A 21,730-nucleotide genomic window follows, 5' to 3' on the forward strand; every position below is an offset into this window, starting at 1 on the left:
AAGCTTGCTCAAAAATTTAACTCAACACCTAAAACTGTTCAATGGTCAACTAAGTACGCAAATTGAGAAGCACAAAATTTCTTAGAATTGCTTCGAACTCTTGCCAACTAACAATTATTAAGCATGCAACAAGTCATGAAAAAGGACTAAAACAATGATAAAAGGAAGGATTGCAACTAAAAACCTTTTATTTGTTTTTGAAAATTTTCATTTTCTCATTTTTTTGGATTTTCAAATTTTCAATGTTTTTGGATTTTTCAAATTTTCACAAAAATGAAAATGAATGGCACATAAGCTAACCTATCCCCCCAACTTAAAGCGATGCTATGCCCTCATAACATGAAGAACAAGAGCAAAGAAAGGAAGAGTGTGCGAATGTACCGTCCAAGGGAAATGTCAACCCCTAAATACCTCGACCAAGTTGGAGGATTTCATGTCAATGTTTTGCTTCAGCCAGATTAGATGCTCCCAAGGTTTACTCCTTCGGTTCTACCAACTCGGAATCATAGCTAGTCACACTGGGCCATATCCAAAGCTTTATCGGACTAACAACCGCGACACTTAGCCACACCAATGCTTAGGGTTCCTGAATGTCTCACTCACTCCGACTTTAGGCCCAAACTACTAAGGTTGGTGTGGTAGCAAATAAACCCTGCAGAAGACTTAAGAGAACGACTTTCCACAAAACAAATAACATTAGAACTACCGGCCCGTGTTATCTGGCTTCAAGCTAAACAAAACTTAAAAGACAGAAGGTAAAGAAAACACGAAGAAAACACACAAAATAATTAAAAACATGCAAAACAGAATGAAATGCAATGCACCACCCGATCATCACGCGATCACACGAGTCATACTTTTCTTTCCATCCCCTTACTGGTGGGGTAAAAAATGGGTGGCTATACTAGACCATCGAAAATTTGTTATGCTAGCGCTCGTAATAAAATTTATCGCTTGAACTCGCCAAACAACTAAGTTCAGCGTCCCCTAGGATCAAAACAAAGTAAGATACAACACAACCTATCGTGCACTCCAAGCAATATCAAACCTCATCCACAGACCTAAGTTGCCTCCGATTAGGGGCAATCGCGGAGAGCATGGATCATTAACGATAAACTATTACCAAGAAGAACTCATGAAAGCCTTTTTTACACTAACACATTGGTGAAATCTTTTCATGTGAGGTGTCTCTAAAACTTTATTCAAAACAAGAAAAACATAACATGACAAAACAAAACATGCATACTAAACAAAATATGGCAAAATAAGAAGGAAAAACAAATATGTACAATATATACAATTTAATATCAGAACTCGGAGCATCAAAGTCACAGCTAGACTCTGCCAAACAATGAAATCCAGCGTCCCCTAAGATCGTAACCAGGCAAGCAACAAGATAGAGCCAAGTGCGTTAGCACGGGAATATCAAAGTCTAACCTATGGATCTATACCGCCCCCGTTGGGGCTAATCTGGAAGATGTGAGTGTTTAACTGTGAATTACTCCTATCAGAAAAGCTAATTAAAGCCCTATGTCACTGATATTAAATGATTTGCCCTTTGAATCGGAGCTGGGCACACGATCCTTCTTTTAGTAGCAACGTGCGAAGCTACATATACCCAAGTCAATGGTGGGTACCCTCTACCCAGGGGCCGGGTCTGACAAACAGTTAAGTTCAGCGGGTTACGCTTTCTCTCCCCGTGCAAATATAGTGAAAACAAGCTAGATCAACGGATTGACCGTGTAAACTGGATCGATCAACTCCTCATCCGATTCTCCAACCTCAAAAATACCAAGAAATGATTTAAGTTTTTGACCATTTACTTTAAAAGATTTACCATTAATTGGATTTAAAACATCAACAGCACCATGAGGATAAACATGTTCAACAACATACGGGTCAGCCCAACGAGAATGTAATTTACCAGGAAACAAATGAAACTTAGAATTGTATAAGAGTGCCTTCTGACCAATCTCAAAGTCTTTCCGGTGAATTCGCTTGTCGTGGTAAGCCTTGACTTTTGCTTTGTATATGGCGGAGTTGTCATAAGCATCTCTCCGAATCAATTCAAGCTCGTTGAGTTGTAGCCTTCTGTATGCCCTGGCAGCTGGTAAACGACAATTCAGTGTCTTGATTGCCCAATTTGCATTGTGCTCGAGCTCTACCGGAAGATGGCATGCTTTTCCAAAAACCAAACGATACGGCGAAGCTCCCAAGATGGTCTTGTATGCTGTGCGATAAGCCCATAGTGCATCGGTCAAACGAAGACTCCAATCTTTACGGTTCGGATTCACCGTCTTTTTCAAGATATGCTTGATTTCTCTATTTGCCAGTTCTCCTTGTCCATTCGTTTGAGGATGATAAGCGGTGGAGACCTTGTGAGTGATACCATACTTCTTCATCAAGGTTTCAAAGATGCAAATGCAAAAGTGGGTGCCTTGGTCACTGATGATAGCTCTTGGCATTCCGAAGCATGATAAAATGTTGTCCTTAAGGAACTTCACCACCACCTTGGCATCATTGGTACGCGTTGCAATTGCTTCAACCCATTTCGATACATAATCAAAATCCAACAGGATGTAGAAATTCCCGAAAAAAAAGGAAACGGTCCCATGAAGTCAATGCCCCAACAATCAAAAATCTCGACTACTAGAATGTCTGTTAGTGGCATTTCGTCCTTTCGAGTCACACTTCCATGCTTTTGACAACGTTCACAAGCGACGCAAAAGTGATAAGCATCCTTATGCAAACTTGGCCAATAAAACCCACATTGTAGCACCTTGGTGGAAGTCTTCTTAGATCAGTAGTGGCCCCCATAAGCTTCTGAATGGCAAAACTCGAGAATTCTCCGTTGATCTGAATGTGGAACACAACGGCGCACGATTTGATCTTGACAATACTTGAAAAGATAAGGGTTGTCGTATGAGAACATCCGTACTTCATGAAGGAAACAACGACGTTCTTGAGGAGACCAATGCGGTGGTAGGAGACCCGTAGCCAAATAATTCACAATGTCAGCAAACCATGGGGTACTCAAAACGGCCAGCAACTGTTCATCCAGGAACGTGTCCATAATCGAAAGATTCGGAGTAGGATCCTCAAACTGTAGCCTCGATAAATGATCGGCTACTACATTCTCGACACCCTTCTTATAATTAATGGTCAAATTGAATTCTTGGAGAAGTAAAATCCACCCTATCAAACAAGCTTTGGCATCTTGCTTGGTGAGTAAATACTTGATAGCAGAGTGGTTCGTATAAACGGTAATAGGAGCGCCACCGATCAAGTATGACCAGAATTTGTCAAGAGCAAACACCACGGCAAGTAACTCCTTTTCTATGGTAGTGTAGTTCATCTGCGCATCATTCAACATCTTGCTTGCATAATGGATCACATAGGGGTGTTTGTCCTTCCTTTGCCCCAAAACAGCACCTACGGCATAGTCACTTGCATCACACATAACCTCAAACGGGAGGCTCCAATCGGGTGGTTGCACGATAGGAGGAGAAGTGAGACTATCCTTCAACTTGACAAATGCTTGCTCACATGCGGGAGACCACTCAAACGGTACATCCTTGGCAAGAAGATGACACAAGGGTTGAGAGATAGCACTAAAATCCTCTATGAAACGTCGATAAAACCCAAACACACTTTGGAGTAGGGAGATTCCCAATTAAATCAACCTTGGCCTTATCCACATCAATTCCCTTTGACGATACAATGTGGCCCAAAACAATACCCTGAGTAACCATGAAATGGCATTTTTCCCAGTTTAGCATCAAATTCTTTTCCTCACATCTTGTTAGAACTTTCTCTAAATTAGACAAGCAAACTTTGAATGAGTCACAAAAAATAGAGAAATCATCCATGAAAACCTCTACAATCTTCTCGACCATGTCACTAAAAATCCCCATCATACACCTTGAAAACGTTCCCGGAGCATTGCACAAACCAAACGGCATACGTCGATAAGCGAAAGTTCCGAAGGGGCAAGTGAAAGTCATTTTCTCTTGGTCCTCTAGAGCAACTTCGATTTGATTGTAATCGGAATAACCATCTAAGAAACAATAGAATGCATGTCCGGCTATCCTTTTCAAGATTTGATCGATAAACGACAAAGGGAAATGATCCTTTATTGTGCTTGCATTGAGTTTTCGATAATCAATACAGACCCTCCATCTCGTCTGAACTCGTGTTGGCACTAGCTCATTCTCCTCATTACGTACAATTGTAACCCCGGATTTCTTCGGTACAACTTGAATCGGGTTCACCCATTTACTATTGGCGATGGGATAAATGATCCCAACATCCAAGAGCTTTAAGACCTCGGCACGAACTACATCCTTCATAATAGGGTTCAAGCGGCGTTGGGGTTGGCGAGACGACTTGACATTATCCTCCCAAGCAATATGGTGAGAGCAAAGAGTAGCATTAATTCCTTTGATCTCCGCAATGGTCCATCCTATAGCATTCATGTGTCTCTTTAATAAATTAATCAACTTCATCTCTCGGAGATTCCCAAGAGAGGAGGATATAACCACAGGATAGGTCTCATTTTCTCCAAGGAAAGCATACTTCAAAGTTTCGGGCAGAGGTTTCAATTCCAATTTTGGTGGCTTAACGCTAGATGGAAGAACTTTCTTCTCGACTAGTGGAAGCTCTTCAAATTCTTCAAACTTTGGAATTCTAAAATTCATAGCACAAGCTTCATCTTCCTCATCAAGCAATGAACACAAATAACTCACTTCAGAAGACTTAAGAAATTCGGCTTCTTCGGCTGTAAGAGCAACTTGCAAAGGATCACTATAGAGTAACTCGTCCACGTGTTCTTCTACAAGAGTATCAATAAGGCTCACTTCATTCACGTTCTCGTCATCCCCCATTTAACTGCCCACATTAAAAACATTGACCTCCATCTTCATGTTACCGAAGGTCATATTAAGAAGTCCATTTTGACAGTTGATAACTGCATCCGCCGTGGCTAAAATGGGTCTCCCAAGAATCACTAAAGTAAAAACAGCAGAAGAGTCGGTCGGATTTGTATCGAGAATCACAAAATCTACCGGATAGACAAACTGATCAGCTTGCACTAGAACATCTTCCACTACTTCTCTTGGTACACGAACGCTTCGATCGGCCAACCCTAGTGTAACACGAGTAGGCTTCATCTCCCCCAACCCAAGCTCTTGATAAACAGAGTATGGAAGTAGATTAACACTAGCATCAAGATCAAGTAAGGCTTGTTCGATACGCTTCCCTCCAACGGTAATCGCAAAGTAGGGCTCCCGGGATCTTTGTACTTAGGTGCGATATTCGTTTGAATGATAGAACTCACTTGCTCAGTAAGGAATATCTTCTTTTGAACATTAAGCTTGCGCTTCCGAGTGCGTAGATCCTTAAGAAACTTAGCATATGATGGAATTTGCTTGACCGCATCCATAAGAGGAATGTTAAACTTCACCTGATTGAATAATTCATGCAACTCCGCATTGTAATTTGGTTTCGCCAAAGCCTTCAAACGATGAGGAAATGGTGCCGGTGGAGGAATGACTCGGGAATCCAATGCACTTTCCTTGTTCTTGCCTTTATCCTTTCATTCTTCTTCAAGAGTCTCCTTGCTTGTTTCCTTGGGAGATTCCCCAAGGATTGGAATTGAACGTTCGATAGGCGAGGGTAACAAGGTAGGTTCCGGAGGCATCACCATTTGATTATCCACCATCTTGCCACTTCGAAGAGAAATAATAGCCTTTGCTTGCTCGGGGAAAGTCATCGAAGAGCTAGCAAAGTGAAGACCTTGAGAAGACCGATTAGAATTCGGCTGCGGATTAGGTTGAGGTTGAGTAGGAAACTTCACTTTCTCTTGTTGTAACAAACCCACCGGAGTTGTCAACTTTCCCAACTGATTTCTGATATCATTCATCATCTGCGTTTGTTGCTCGTTAATGGCAGTTTGACCTTGCAAGAGAGCACTGAATTAATCTTCCCAAGAATGCTTTGGTGGTTGTTGTTGGAACTGGGCGGGTGGCTATTGGAATTGGTTTGCATGTAGGAATGGAGCAGAGGGAGCAAAACCAGGCAGACCTTGAGCTTGAGGGAAATGAAAAGCATTCTGAGGTTTCTTCCAAGGTAATTGAGGAGCGGAGGGCAGAACTTGAGAAGAACTCCCTTCGTTAGCTTGATTCCAACGAAAAGCTGGATGTTGCCTTGTCCCCGAATTATAAGATTGAGAATAAGGGTCAAAACGTTGCACTGCATGTACTTCTTCTGAAGCAATTCCATTAATCACATTCTTAAGAGCAGGAATGTTGGGGCACGCTTCGATAGAATGGCCTACAATCTCACAAATAACATAAACTTCCTCCAATTGGCGCACTGCTTTCACTTCTTGAGATTGAGCACTTTTCAATTCTAACTTATTAAGTTTCCGAGCAATCTCCTCCAATCAAGTTTCAAAAGCTATATGCTCCGCAATAGAAAATTTTCCTGAACCAGTAGGACCTTGATTGTACATTGCCCTATCTCCTGGATCTGCAAATTGCCAAGACTGGGTCTTTTCTGATAGCGACTCATAGTAATCCCAAGCATCCTCCGGTATCTTCCCCATAAAATCACCTCCACCCATAGTATCCAGAAGCTGTTTACTCTCTTGGGAACACCCTGTGTAGAAATAGTTAACTCTAAGATACAACGGAAGGTTGTGATGAGGAACCGACATAAGCAAATCCTTGTATCGCTCCCAATACTTGTTGTACGTCTCTCCATCCCTTTGCTTGAAACTTTGAATCTAATTGATAAATAACTTCGTCCGACTAGCTGGAAAGAATTTAGTGGTGAAAGCATCTTGGATATCTCCCCAGTTATGCAAGGATTAAGGCTTCAGAGAGTTGAACCACTGTTTCGCCTTGTCCTTGAGAGTGAATGGGAACAACTTCAGGCAAGCTTGATCAAGTTGCCCCAGAATTGTAACGAAAGAGTGCAGAATATTCTCGAACTCTCGGATATGCAAATAAGGATCCTCCAATTCTCGCCCCCAAAATTCTAGAATTATCCAAAGATGCTCAGCTTTGAATTCAAATGCATTCCCAGCAGTTGGAGTCGGAATAACGATAGGTGATACTTGAGGAGCCCGTTCTGGATTCAGATAATCGCGCAGAGTACGAACTGGAGCTTCTTCAGCCATTGGGCCTTTGCGATTGCGATTTAATTTGCGAGGCGGAGAGTGGGCAGGATATGACCTGGCAATGCTACGGATTCTTGGCGGCGAAGTAGAACGATGAAACCGATTGAAAATTGGGCTTCGATAAACAGGCATAAAACAAAAACAAATACTAACTAACTGCCAACAAACTACTAGATTGGAGCAGCTATGCCACCACCTCATCTCAGCAAACAGAATATGCGATGGGTTAAACCACCACCTCGGCTAAGCAATGCAATCAAATTTAAACTAACTAACTAACTAAATTAACTAACTACACTAACTAAGAACAAACTCGATATTTAGCCTGGCTTCGTTACACCTCAGGTTTGGTATGAAACCAGGTTAGAGGTTTCCACCAAACTAAATACGAACTACTAACACATAAACTACTACTACTACTACTACTAGACGAAAGTGGGATACTTACAGTGGTTTGTCGAACCTCCAAGAAAGCCATAATAAGAAATCTCTGGCAATGGTGCCAAAAATGCTTCGTTCGCTCCGATATAAGGAATAACGCCCCAAGCGTAGGGCTTAATACGTCAGTTGAAGCATAATAATCTGGAAGACCGGGATCGTACCCACGGGAATAATTAATACGGCTTTGCTGGATTTGTAAATGTAAGCACGAGTTTTCGGCTTTTAGACAGCCAACCTTGTTTTACGTTTGCGGTGGAAAGTAAAAAGGGCTAAATTGGAAAACGAATAAACTAAGATAAAAAATAGGTTAGGTCTAGGAATTACTAACACCCACGACTCGAGTTAAACTACATTTCTCACCCAATTATGCGGTTCCGGATACACAATTATGGTTTCAAAACCGGAAGATAAGATGGTTCAATTACCAAGCTAGCTTTAGAATTTATTTAGCAAACGCCTCATGTGACAGAGCTCCAAGCATCATGTGTGGTAAGTAGGCGATGCTCTTACCTACACATGATCAAGGAGGTTAACACCTTAGCAATTTGACAAATAAACCCGAACCCCACATCGATTTTCGAACCAAAGGTTTAAACTTTATATGGTGAAAAACGCAATTTTACTTGAGCCATGAGGTGCTAATCACCCCATGACCAAACCTTGGAAAATTACTCACACATATCTATGAAGATAAGAGCAAGCAAAAATCTACTTAGCATAATTGAAATAACAACACTAGAAGAAAATTAGATTAAACGATAGATCGGAGTAGCGGCTACAACTTTAATAAAGATAACAATAGCAAAACTAAACTAATTAAGGCAGAAAATTAAATATGAAGTGCTGGAAATGAAGAACAATTCAAAATCTAGATCTAGATCTAAAAATGATGCAACTAAATCTATCTACTTGTTTGTACAATGACATCACGGGTTTTTATATCGGTCCCATTCACACACGGAATATTCTCCAGAAGATCCAAAAATCCATCTCTGAGGTCCTCGGTATCGATTGCGAAGGCCTTAAGCTGCTGTTGAAAGGAGCTCGGTACCGATGGAATAAATGAACTCCTATCGATGCCGAGGTTGGTAATGGAAATCGCTGGGATGCTCGCTACTGATTGAAAGCTTTAGGTTCTACCGATGCCGAGGCTGCGTGAGCTGGCTATTGAGTAGTTCGGTACCGATTGAACTTGTCAATTCCTACCGATGCCGAGAGCTTATCTTTCAGTACTTGGTTCTTGCTCCTTGGCTTGCCCTTCTCGAGCCGACGGGTCACCTTCGGGTCTTTGAATGTCTTATATCGTAAAAACTCCTGTTAATAGGAAAATTCCTACAACACAAACTAAACTACTTTATGAGCAAAGCAATTGAAAATAACTAATTAACGATTAAATTGAACTAAAACTAGATAACTAGAGCACCCTATATTGCATTATCGGGTGCTTATCATTGACCCTTTTTCGACGACGACGATTTCTTCAACCCCAAGGCCTTCTTCACGTTGCTTGCCGTAGTTGATGTCCGCGATCATTGATAATGACCTCTCCGGCGTCGGCGACATCCTTTGCAACTAGTCGGTTACAGTACCCGGCGATCGAGATCGCGAAGCAAGCAAGACGGCGATCAGTGAACAGACCCGGCGACAAAAGAAAGCCCAACAACGGAGGCAAAAGATGTGAGATTGGAAGGCTTCGGAGAGAGGAGAGGAGAGAGGACAACGGGAGAAGATGGGCAACGACCGCCGTGATGGACGGCATCGTTAGCTAGGGTTTCACGGGTGTGTGTTACACCTTCTATTAGTTTGGACGGAAAACCTAACGGTTGCAGTTTACTCCAAAACCATAGGGGGGTTACGTGGTCATTAGTTAATGAGGGAGGTTATCTGCCAAACATCCAAACCTTGAGGAGGTAATCGGTATTTTACCCTAAAATTAATTACAAAAGACTTTTTTTTGGAGCGACGCCACATCGATGGATAGCCTTTAGATAATCTAAATTTGATCCATTCAAGTAAGGCTGACTATTAAACAAATTGAAAGTAACCGCAAATAACTTTGAAGGGATGTTCGACTGGCTGCCATGATTTCACATCAAAGGCTCCATTATTTTCAATATTGGTTTCCATTTGCTTCTAGTACCTTGCAATACATATCCAACGATGTAAAATGTGCCGTGATCTGAATTATAATGAAAGAGCAAATCTGACATGCTAGAGAGTAAAAAGCCATTTCTCTCAAATTAGAAAGGCTATAACGAAATGTGCCGTGATTTGAATTATAACGAAAGAGCAAATCTGACATGCTAGAGCGTAAAAAGCCATTCCTCTCAAATTAGAAAGGCTAGCTATTTATGTAGTAGTACCACTTGGGTTTGAAAATAGGCTCATAGTGCTTCCGGTTCAAGAATAGGATGACTCTGACTTTGGATGAAGTCGGGCCAAGTCTGCAAAGTTGGGGTCTGTAATGAGTATTTTCCGTGTGGACAGGTCATATGTGCAGCCGGTCTGTTTTGCAAGCCTGATAAATTGCATCCGGATGGTGGTAAAAAATCCCTCATATTCACATTTTTTGAGCTTAAGGACAAGCACCTTTTGCAATCAAACATAATGACAAATGTGCCTAGGAAAGTGCCTAAAATCCTAGGATATCCCATGAAAGTACCTAAAACCATAAGGTACCCTATGAAAGTGTCTAAAATCCTAGGGCACCCTATATATGAAAGTGTCTAAACCCCTAGGGTATCCTATGAAATTGCCTGAACCACTAAAACTCTATAATAGAAAAGTGCATCCTAAAATCCTATAAAAATGCCTAAACATGTTTTGGCTTTATGGTTAAAGAACTCAAAAAGTTGAAGGATCTATATTGAAAATTATTTTGCTGGCGTCCTTCTCCTAAATGAAAACTATTTTACCATCCTTATGGCTAATTTTTCCATTAAGGTTTCTATCGAGTAAACTCCGTTTTGTATATATTTTTTGGTTTTCTTTTCTTTTTGAACATCAAACTTTTCTTTTTATTAATCTTCAAATTAATAAAACAAAGATTAAATGGACCAAGGACGAGCCAGCCCGATACAAGCCACCCAGGTATTGGAAGGAAAAATAGCCAAGTTGGCAAGAAACCAACTAGAAACAAAAGACCAAGAGTACCCGTCTCAAAATCCGTCCAAAATGCTTAAGCCTGTTGGCTTTTCCCTAAAAATTAGTATTGTTGATTTTAGAGGAAGAGAAGCAAGAGAATGGAGCACAAATGGACTGCTCAAAGGGCAGTCGCTACAGCCGCAGGAAACAGGGAGGAAAGAGGAGTAGTTCTTTGATTTCTTTGATTAATCTCATTCAAACTCTCACATAGAGCAAATTGTAGACTTTAAACAAAACAGGGACTTGGGCTTTAACTTTCAACATTTGGGCCCAATTAAAAAACTTGGCCCAACTACAAACACAAAACTTGGTCCAATTACAAAAAAAGAAAATAAGGTATTACTCATAGTTTAACATTAATTCCCCCTTAATGCCTTGTTGTAACACCCAACATTTCTCCAAAGTATTGAAACTTTTCATTTGAAAGAGTTTTGGTGAAGATGCCCGCCACTTGTCTTCGGTTGCACGCATAATACTTGAGTTGAATCTCTTCATCTTCCACGACCTCTCGAATAAAGTAATGCTTAATGGCAATGTGTTTGGTGCCAATGATGCCCACACATACTTGGCCTCGGCGGTAGATTGTACCACGGTTTGTTGCTTCCTAGATGCCCATGAGAAAACATCCGAGCCAAGAGAAAAAACACGTTCGGAAGTACTCTTCATATCATTGACACATCTGACTCAATAACTATAACAAAATTCTAGCAATTTTGCATCAACATTCTTCTCATACAATATGTCATTAGCTAGGGTAGCAAAAAGGTTTGTGCATGCCGTTTGGCTTTTTTCATATTGGAGTGTATCTGAGAAAATATGAACATAAATAAAGGATTTGATAACAGAATAATTTTGATTGATTCCGTAGCAGATTTTATTTTATTTTATTTCCTTAAGTGTAGATTCCGACATGTATATAATCATTGCATCGGTATTACCTTTTGATTAATGAGAATTCATTCATATTTTCTCAATTCTAATTTCTAACAGTGCATCAGAGCAGGTAATAGATCCTTTGTTCGAATCTCACCAACTACCTAATATTAAAATATTTACACGTGTTTAGCCCACTAATGGAGAAGAGTCTGGCTACACGTGAGGGGGCGTGTTGAAGGAATAAATAATAAAGTTGTCACTCTCTCTAACAGCTTAAGTTTTTAGACAGTGAAAAGGCCTTGATCGAGCAGGATGATCGATAATCTCGCGTCTCTCGACTCCTTTGTATATTTGGCTTCTGGTTTCGTTCGCCTTTGCTTTCAACAAGTGGAAGCTTCGAAACTGAAACTTGATTCAGTTCCTCTTGTATATGACCATCTTCCATACACTTTATATTGCGACTAAAGTCCTCATCGTCTTCACCCTCAGGCTCTAGATCACAGAAATGGCTACTAACGCGACTCGCCCTCGAGGGACTTTGAGTCCCGTGGAAAGATGGGGGAATCATGGAGGGGCTCCCCCATTGAAACCAGTTTCATGTTCTTGCGCTGGTTCGGGGGGCTGCTTTGGGAGAGGTTGGGGTGGCAAATTTGAAGCTTGAGAACTTGTCCATATGTCGCTTTTCCTCTCTCAAAAGCAAAGACTGAAAATAGTATTTGAAGGGTGAGTCCTGTGAGAGGCTTGTGATCTTAAGTGACAAGCGAAGTCCATTCTTTATAAGCCCAATCTCCCACCATGCGGATATTTCAACGGATGTATAGTATTGTTGACCACAGAAAATTTTCAGAGTCGGATAAGTATATTCCACGTGATACCCGCTCGGCACATTCGGGCCATCCATTATACTTTTGAACGGTTCGGATTAAAATACTCTCTTCTCTCACCCCAATACTCTCTCTCCATTTTCTCTCTTTAAATCTGAGCCGTCCAAAAACATAATAGACGGCTCGGATGCACCGAGCAAGTACCACGTGGTACCCGTTCGGCATTGAAATTTTTTTTCGTTGCCCACATTTTTGGACAGTTTCGTAGATAATTTTCTATTTATTGAACGACGATATATATATCCATTCGATATATTTATGGGTTTACAGAAATTGTATTGATTTATTTTTTGACGGGTAAAAAAAATAGTTTATATAAAGAATAATTGAAATAAATTATTCTTAAATCAATTTAAAAGATAAAAATTGGAAAAGAAAACAAGAAGAAATGAGATCGTTATCCTGTTTGGGCAAATTAATTATGCATTCATCCTAGTGGGTTTAAATAATTATCTTCTCACCGTGAATTTGGTTAAATAGCCTATTATGCCCTTATTAATTAATTAATTATTTCTTGCTCATTCTCTCTCCAAAATTCTTAACTCTCTCATTTATTACCAACTATTTATTACGCTCCACGTATTATTTTACCTACTAAGTTTTAATTTGAATATGAACAATTTCAAAATAATCCATATTTTTATTGATTATTTCTGCAAAATTAACATGAAACATATTTTTCAGAATATGATGGATAATCAAAACGATCATATTTTTCGTGAATATGAGATTTGTAGTTTTTGTTTGTTTACTTTGTTTATCTCATATTTTCCACCATTGTGAATTAATATGAACTAATTCATTTACACTTTCAAGTTTTAATTTTTAAAATTACTTCTCTGTGCATAATAAAGCTTTTGTACCAACTAAACATGGTTCGACCAATCTATATGTTCTGAAAAACATGACTAGTGTTGTGCCTAGGGCCGCTAAACGAACTAATTCACTTGAATTTGAGCTCGTGTTCGTATGTTAATGTTGAAGATTGGTTTGTTATATTTTCTTTTTTCTTTTTTTTTTTGGTACATGGTTTGTTACATTTACACCTTAAGAAGTACTTATCCCAAATGTATGGGGCATATAATGGGGCTTAATTACATGCCTTCGATGTTTTTTTTTTATCGGCAAAATAACTTTATTATTATTGGAGAGAGGGGAATGGGATTCCAACAAAAAGTTGAAAATATAGCCAGATGGGACTAAAGCTCATACACACCTAATGGACAAAGCCCGAAACCTTGAGGGCCTAAAAATGCCTAGATTAAACAATAAAACACAAAACCATAGCAAGTGGGCTAGATTCAGCCCAAAAAAACCCAAAACCTAACCCTAATATACAATACAATTTCAAAAACTACCAACCATCCACCACCACTACCCACACCAGAACAGACCACCACCAACACCACCAGGCCACCAACTCCTGAAACAACCAGGCTCCACCTGCCAACACCACCGGAGAAAACAACCGATGAAGCATACCACAGATTTTCCACGAGCACTCAACCCAGCTGTATGTTAGGCGAAACCGAGCCACCCAGCATTGAGCTCGGTGGGAGGCCAACGCCGGCCAAACTTCAAGCCTCCATCAGATCAGCCACGCCGTTAGGTAGAAGACACCGGTGGCCCAGGAACCACCGGCGGGTAGATCGAAACAGAGACAAAGATGCTTATGCTGGTTGCTGACTGAATTTGCTTCCCCTTTCCAAATTTGGCCACTGCTATGTTGGCCATTACTGTCAAAGGGGGAGACTACATCTTTGCCATTGGAAGGTCTGCTGATGGAATAACTTCGGGAACACTTTTGGATGCTACTTTGATCAAATTAATAAAGGAAATGCTGCTGTCTCTGGCCGTTGCTACTCAATCTGGGCAGTAACACTCAATCAAAACTTGGAAGGTTCAAGCATGAGGAAAAGAACTTTGCCCCCAAGATGAATTGGTGATTCGATCATGGACTCTTTTGATCAGTTGTTGCCACTGGATCTGTTTGGTTACCACTGGTTGCTACTAATAAAATTAGGCAGTGGCACTACTCAATCAAAACTGGGGAGGTCATGACTTTGGGCTCTATTTGGAAGAATCTTTGCCCTCCTAAGGTGGAAATCTTCTCGTGGTTGGCAGTTCAAGAAAAGGTAGCCACTAGATCAACGTTATCAAGAAGGAATTTGATCCAGGAGGATCAGCCGTTATCATGCCCTCTGTGTTCCTTGCATTTAGAAACCCCCAATCATTTGTTTCTACACTGTCAGTTTTCTTGGAGTATTTGGTCATTGATTCTCGACTGGTGGCATGTTGTGTGGGTATGCCCTTCATCCTTGGCAGACCTAACTTTATGGTGGTTCGACAGCAGGTTTGGAAATGTGGAGAAAAAGTTATGGGAAGCTTCTTTTTATGCTACACTCTGGTCCTTGTGGTTAGTTCGGAATGACTACGTGTTCAACAACGCTACAACTAGTGTCGAGGAGGTGGGGGAGATTGTTAAAACCATAGTAGCAATGTGGATGAAGCCCAAGTTAGAGATTAAGTTTTACTCGGTGGAGGACTTTAGGCTGTTTTTGGATGGTATCCGAAAGCTCAAATTGTAGTTCTTTTCTTTAGGCTTTGTAACTGTCCAACTTTCTGTTGGATGGTCTTGCGTTGTTTGTTTGTCTTTGTTTTCTCCCCTCGATGTACCCCTTTGAGTTTTTAATAAATTTCGTTTGCCGAGCAAAAAAAAAAAATGACAAAATGCGCTGATCCATATGCATTTAGGGCTGTTTCTTGACGGGGTTTTGGAACTACATATGGGGGTGTTCTGTCGCCCCTTTTTCCTTTGTATTTTGATCTTTAGTTGATTCCTTATCGACTTGTGGGCTGAGTAGTAGATGAATGTCGTTGGGATGCTACTTGTGCGTTGTGATGCTATATTCTCTTGCAAAACAGAAGCAGCATAACAAAATTTCAACAGGTAGAAGAAATCCCTTGCAGTTGCAATTTGAAGCCCTGCAAAATCCAGTCGGAGAAGACGTAATCCGCATCATCAAGCTTCGTAAATCTTCAGTATGAATTCATGTATGATCAGAATTTTCGCTTACCACCCCACACACACTCTGAATTTCCTGCCCAAAGAACTGCAGAATTTTCACTCACCACCCAGCCCACACTCTGAAATTCCTGTCCAAATACCCAGTATTTTCACTTACCGCCCCACACACTTGAATTTCCCGACCCAGAAGTAAGTACCCAGCATGTGTCTCTCTCACAGTTTCTCATACTATCACCAAGAACCCCTGAATGAGATGCACCATTATGTCCCAACAAACACACGCACGCCACTAGGGTACACACACGCAACACACATGGGTACGCACACTATCAGCAGGATGATTGATGCTTAGGTGTTTCTGTGGGTGTCGTTTGTTTTGGCTGGGGTTTCAGTCTTGGTTGGTTTCTTGCCACCATTGGGTTGTTTTATCTTTCCCTTGTGCACGGTTCCTCGTGGCATGTGATTGTCGGAATGAGGAGTTGCCTTTCGTTTGGTATGTCCTTCCTCTGGTTTGATGTCTCGTGCCTAGCTAGATCACTTTAATCTTTATAATTTGTTTTCAAAGGTTAATAGAATTTCTTTTTTGCTGACCAACAAAAAGTATAAAGTATCTAAGTTTATCAAAATTTTCGCACATAACATTGGTTATCGTCCGTAAATTGTAATTCTGGATATGGCTTTGATCTTGTTTCTTGCTTTCTTCATCTTGAATAACTTGAATTGCAATCTCCGCTCATCTGAGGCATCGATAGCTTGAATGCCACCTCTGATGCCCTTTCGATCGGATCATTCTTCTTTGTAACTATTTTCAAAGCCCAGACTCAAACAAACTCCTACTCATCAATCCATTTTTCAACCGCAACAAATTTAGTTTCCTTATTTCCCACCTTCGATAGTGACTTGCAACAAAATGCATCTGGAAATTAAAGGGGATTAAAGATGTCCCGTACAAAATGCTCGTGACCAACTTTGACAAAGATATACTCCATGCATATTTTTCATTGCGCATCGGTACTTCATGCATATTTTTTCACTTTCTCTAGGTTAATAGTGACATAAGTATCTTGAGCCATTTCTTCGTAGTAGTATTTGATTACGTAGCGGCGTAGATCAATGCATGTCTAGATCGAGGGTCCAATAGGCATGCATTTCAAGTACTTCTTAGAATCTTAAACGTAGACCCCTTCCACCAATATTCTAAATGATGCTCTTACTTGACCTAGATGATACCCACAGCATCTCCTATATACCATTTTAACATTCTACTGCCCGGCCGTGTGGTCAAATTCAGGTTGTTTTTTTTTACCGTGATCCGATCATGAAATAATTTGTAGACTTATCCGAAGGGGTTGTGTGGTGGTAAAAAAAAGCTCTTAGGTGCTATGAATTATTTCTTTTGGGCTAGTTCATACAAAGTTTTGATCTAGCTTTAATTGGATTTTTCGTAAGTGGACGGTGTGATTGACTCTCCACGATTAGTTAAGGTTGGCAAAAATTGGCCCAAACACTTGACTAATCAAAAGGAAAAAAATGGTGACTTTTAAACAATCTTTTATTCTTCAAAAAATCCCCAACAATCATGAACATTATATATAAACTCTCGTATTTAGTTAAGAAGAGATTAAACTATTTCCACCGTAGGTGGAAAAACCCAAGTTTCCACCACCTAGTGTGGGTCCAATCGTGTGTTCATTGTAGTAATTAAAATCATTTATCTTGTAGAATTAGAAGAGTAGTATTACCCATGCAAAAAATCAGATTGATCAAATATTGATAGGTAAAGTACGTATATCAAAAAGTGAATATCGAATTATAAAAATTAAATACGCAATAAACAAGGCACAACGAGAACAACCAATATATGTGGTTCCCCAAACTCGGGTACGTCCACGGGAGAGAGAAAACAATTTCCACTATCACTAAGGTTTACAAAGGGTTTACAAAGAGATCCAAGAATCTCTCAAATACCCTATTCAACAACCTACAATCAAAGTGGAAAGATCTTACCCAAAACTCTCCAACACAACTGAAACAGAGGGCACCAACCGAAACAAATCAGCCCACAAAAGGAACACAAAGGCTGCTGCAAATTGCTTGAACAAAGAGAAGAAAGTGGTTGCCTTGATCTCTTCCTTAGCACCGTCACAACACAAACACACAGTGCACTCCACGTTTTTCCCTGTTTCACAGTAGCACACACAGCACCAAACCCTTTTCTCTCTTTCTTATCTTCGACTCTCTCTCCGCTCTCTGTTTCTTGTCTTTTCTTTTTTATCTTCTCTCTCACATACCTCTTCGGCTACTTCCTGCCAGGAGACAAAAACTCTTTTTTTTTAGCTTCCAAAGGAAGCTTAGTGTGTAGAATATTCCTTTTCAAATAACTCCACCAAATACAAATTGGGCCGCATAAAATCAACTTGGGCCAAACTCTATTGGGCTATTTTCATGGGCAAAAACCCAACAATCACCCCCTTTTGCTCATGAGAAATACACCCTCTCTCGGAACTTCGCACCCCCTCACTTGGGCGCCTCACCATCCGGGTGCCTATCTGAAGACATCGGCAACCAAATTGGTTGCAAATGTGACTCTTTTCTTTGCACTTGTTTTTCCTTTGTCAACCCTTTCAAAACTCATCACTTGAGACATTTCTTTTTCGGTGTTGCTCGCCACACATATCAACTCATTTGCTTCCGCCTTTACACGCCACACTTGCGTAACTCGACGCTTCTCTTTTCCGCTAGCTTGGTGTCCGAAACTTGTATGCCTCCTCTCAACACGACCTTGAAGCTTGTACAAGTTTCCCACCATCTTGCCTCACAACACCACCTTCTCATTCTTGAAAACCTCAAGAGCTCCATCCCCTGATGCAAAGCTACAACCTTTTGCGTCCAACATTCCTAAGGAAATCAAATTTTTCCTCAAACCCGGAACATGTCGAACTCCGGTCAATGTCACAAACCTTCCATCGGCCATACGATAACGTACCGAACCCATGCCAACAACCTTGTTCACCGTGTTGTTTGCCATCCTCACGGTACTTTTCTTACAAGCCTCATACGAACAAAAATAGTTCCGATTTGAACACATATGAAACGAACATCTGGAATCTATAACCCAACCAAAATGCTTTGTACCTTTGGAAGTCACCGCAAGCAAATCACCATCATTTTCGGTGGAGCTCTCAACTACCACCGCTTCGGATTTTCCTTTCTCTTGTTCTATCTTGGCTTTAAGCTTTGGGCAAAATTTCATTCTATGTCCTTCTTCATTACAAAAGTAGCACTTTCTTTCGTCAACACCCCGCAACTCACCACCTCGCGAGGATGAGCGCCCCCTTGGCTTAGACCCATTTCGCCTTTTGGTCGTCCGCCCTCTAGCTTGACTACCGGAAGATGCAACCATGGCACGATCCTTCGATATCCTCTCGCTCTCCTTCGCATCGACTCATGGGATAGGAGTGTAGCAATAACCTCATCAAGTCCAAGAGTGTCTTTCCCAAACAACAATGTAGTCTGGAGATGCTCATACGATATCGGCAAGGAAACCAACAAAATGATCGCCTTATCTTCCTCCTCAATCTTTGCGCCAATGGCTTCCAACTTTGTTATTAGCCGATTGTACTCATCCAAATGCTTCTTTAACGACAACCTATTCGTCAAAGATTTAGACTTGTACCTACTCTCAAACTTTGCCCAAAGTTCCGCCGGATTCGTTTCATTGATAACTTCTCGGAGAGTGCTATTTCCAAGATACAATTGAATGGTGCTATTTGCAAGCTCTCTCATCTCCTCCCATTTATCTTCCTTCATTTCTTCCGACTTTTCGGATTTCAGCTTAAGTGCTTTCACTAATCCTTCTCACCAAAATATTCCTCGCCCTTTGTTGCCAAAGAGTAAAATCATTGTGCCCATTGAAAAGCTCAACCACGAACCCGGTGCTTTCTACTGCCATAACTCGCGTATTAATTTTTCCCTTAGTTTTAGCTCTGATACCACTTTGTTGGGATTATTTTCCCTAAATCAATCCGACCCACAAACGGAAGCGTAATCAAAAATTAAATACGCAATAAACAAGGCACAATGAGAACAACCAATATACGTGGTTTTTCAAACTCGGATACGTCCACGGGAGAGAGAAAACAATTTCCACTATCACCAAGGTTTACAAAGGGTTTACAAAGAGATCCAACAATCTCTCAAATACCATATTCAACAACCTACAATCAAAGTGGAAAATCTTACCCAAAACTCTCCAACACAACTGAAACAGAGGGCACCAACCGAAACAAATCAGCCCACAAAAGGAACACAAAGGCTGCTGCAAATTGCTTGAACAAAGAGAGGAAAGTGGTTGCCTTGATCTCTTCCTTAGCACCGTCACAAACACAAACACACAGTGCACTCCACGTTTTTCCCTGTTTCACAGTAGCACACACAACACCAAACCCTTTTCTCTCTTTCTTATCTTCGACTCTCTCTCCGCTCTCTGTTTCGTTTCTTTTCTTTTTTATCTTCTCTCTCACACACCTCTTCGGCTACTTCTTGCCAGGAGACAAAAACCCTTTTTTTTTAGCTTCCAAAGGAAGCTTTAGTGTGTAGAATATTCCTTTTCAAATAACTCCACCAAATACAAATTGGGCCGCATAAAATCAACTTGGGCCAAATTCTATTGGGCTATTTTCATAGGCAAAAACCCAACAAACACCCAAAATATCCCTATGCTAGGATTCAAAAAAAAAAAAAACGAACATGTAAACAAGAAAAAAGACACGGAGGGAAAAATCATAAAAGTTTGGGAAGACAGTTTCGGCAATGCAGAAAAACGCGTGAATAGATTGATTTTGCCCCTCAACAATGTCGACGTGTATCAAATTAAAGGATTTGATTGGAAAAATTGAGGAAAGTTGTCCTTAGGATTCCATCTTCTTATATGTCCATTGGCATATGGATGATAGCAACGGTGGGACATAAAATTTTATTTCGTCTTAAGTGGCAAACCAAACAGGAACGCTGCCACACAAAGATGATTTGCGCATAGATTTCGTTGTAGGACCCACCATAGGCCCTACACAAACGATTCGAGTCATTCATAAAACGTAAATTTTTTTTTTTTGTTTCATGGTTTCTAGGGCCAATTCAAAAAATTAGCTCAATTTGATATCTATATATGCTTAATCCAGATGATTCAACACAGGAAGCTTACATCATTACACAGAACACTGATAAGGAGGTGTTCGGACAAAAAATCCCCATGGCTTATTGGCTTTCCCGACAAAAATAAGCCTCCTAACATACTGTGGCTTTTTTGGCTCATTTTTATTCCCGAACAGCCCCTAATACTACTTTACTGTTCACAGCGTACATCATTATACACCAATTACATCATGTCAATAGTACGACACTTTACTTTCTCTGCTAGCATTTATTCCTTACGTAGTATTGGTAATAATCTATACTACAAGACAACAGACCAATAATACTACTACTTATCCAAATAGTACAAAACAGTACATACCAATAATACAACTAGTACATGAAAATTATCATAAACAGTACACCATAAACTGTACACACCAATTATTTGTCCACCTCCGGGAAATGAAAAGAGAAACAGGTGGCATGAGCGCATGATTGTCACTCTGAATCATCTGTACCACCTCCAGAATAGTCTTCAATTCTATCAGTCAATCCAGTCATCTAATTTTTCATTCAGATTTTAGAACAATGAAAACTTAGATCATTGAATCGAGTATCTATAAATATCAGATTGAGCTGATTTTTTGCGTGTACCTTTAAAAAATATTTTAAATTTAATAAACAATTCAGGTCAATTGTATAGGACCCGTAATAGGTCCCATATTAAAATATGTGCACAAATCTTGTCTGCGTGGACAGACTTTCTGAACCAGACAGATATGGAGGAGACCAGAAAGTGATGTGCTAGTCCGGGACCATCAATCCCCTAAAATGGCTGGTCCATTTGCCTTGGCCCAAGTTGCCACGGACCCAAAATCAATAATATTGGGGGCCACCATCCCAACCCCTAGCTAGCGAGAAAATTTTGGGTGCCGGATAGGTATCACGTCTCCTAGTTGATGTGGTACCCAAGCAACACATCCTAGCCGTCCAAAAGTGTATTGAACAGCCCTGATTGAATCACACACTCTCCTCTCACCC

The sequence above is a fragment of the Rhododendron vialii genome, chromosome 13a (assembly GCF_030253575.1).
Source record: "Rhododendron vialii isolate Sample 1 chromosome 13a, ASM3025357v1".
In the NCBI taxonomy this organism is placed as follows: domain Eukaryota; kingdom Viridiplantae; phylum Streptophyta; class Magnoliopsida; order Ericales; family Ericaceae; genus Rhododendron; species Rhododendron vialii.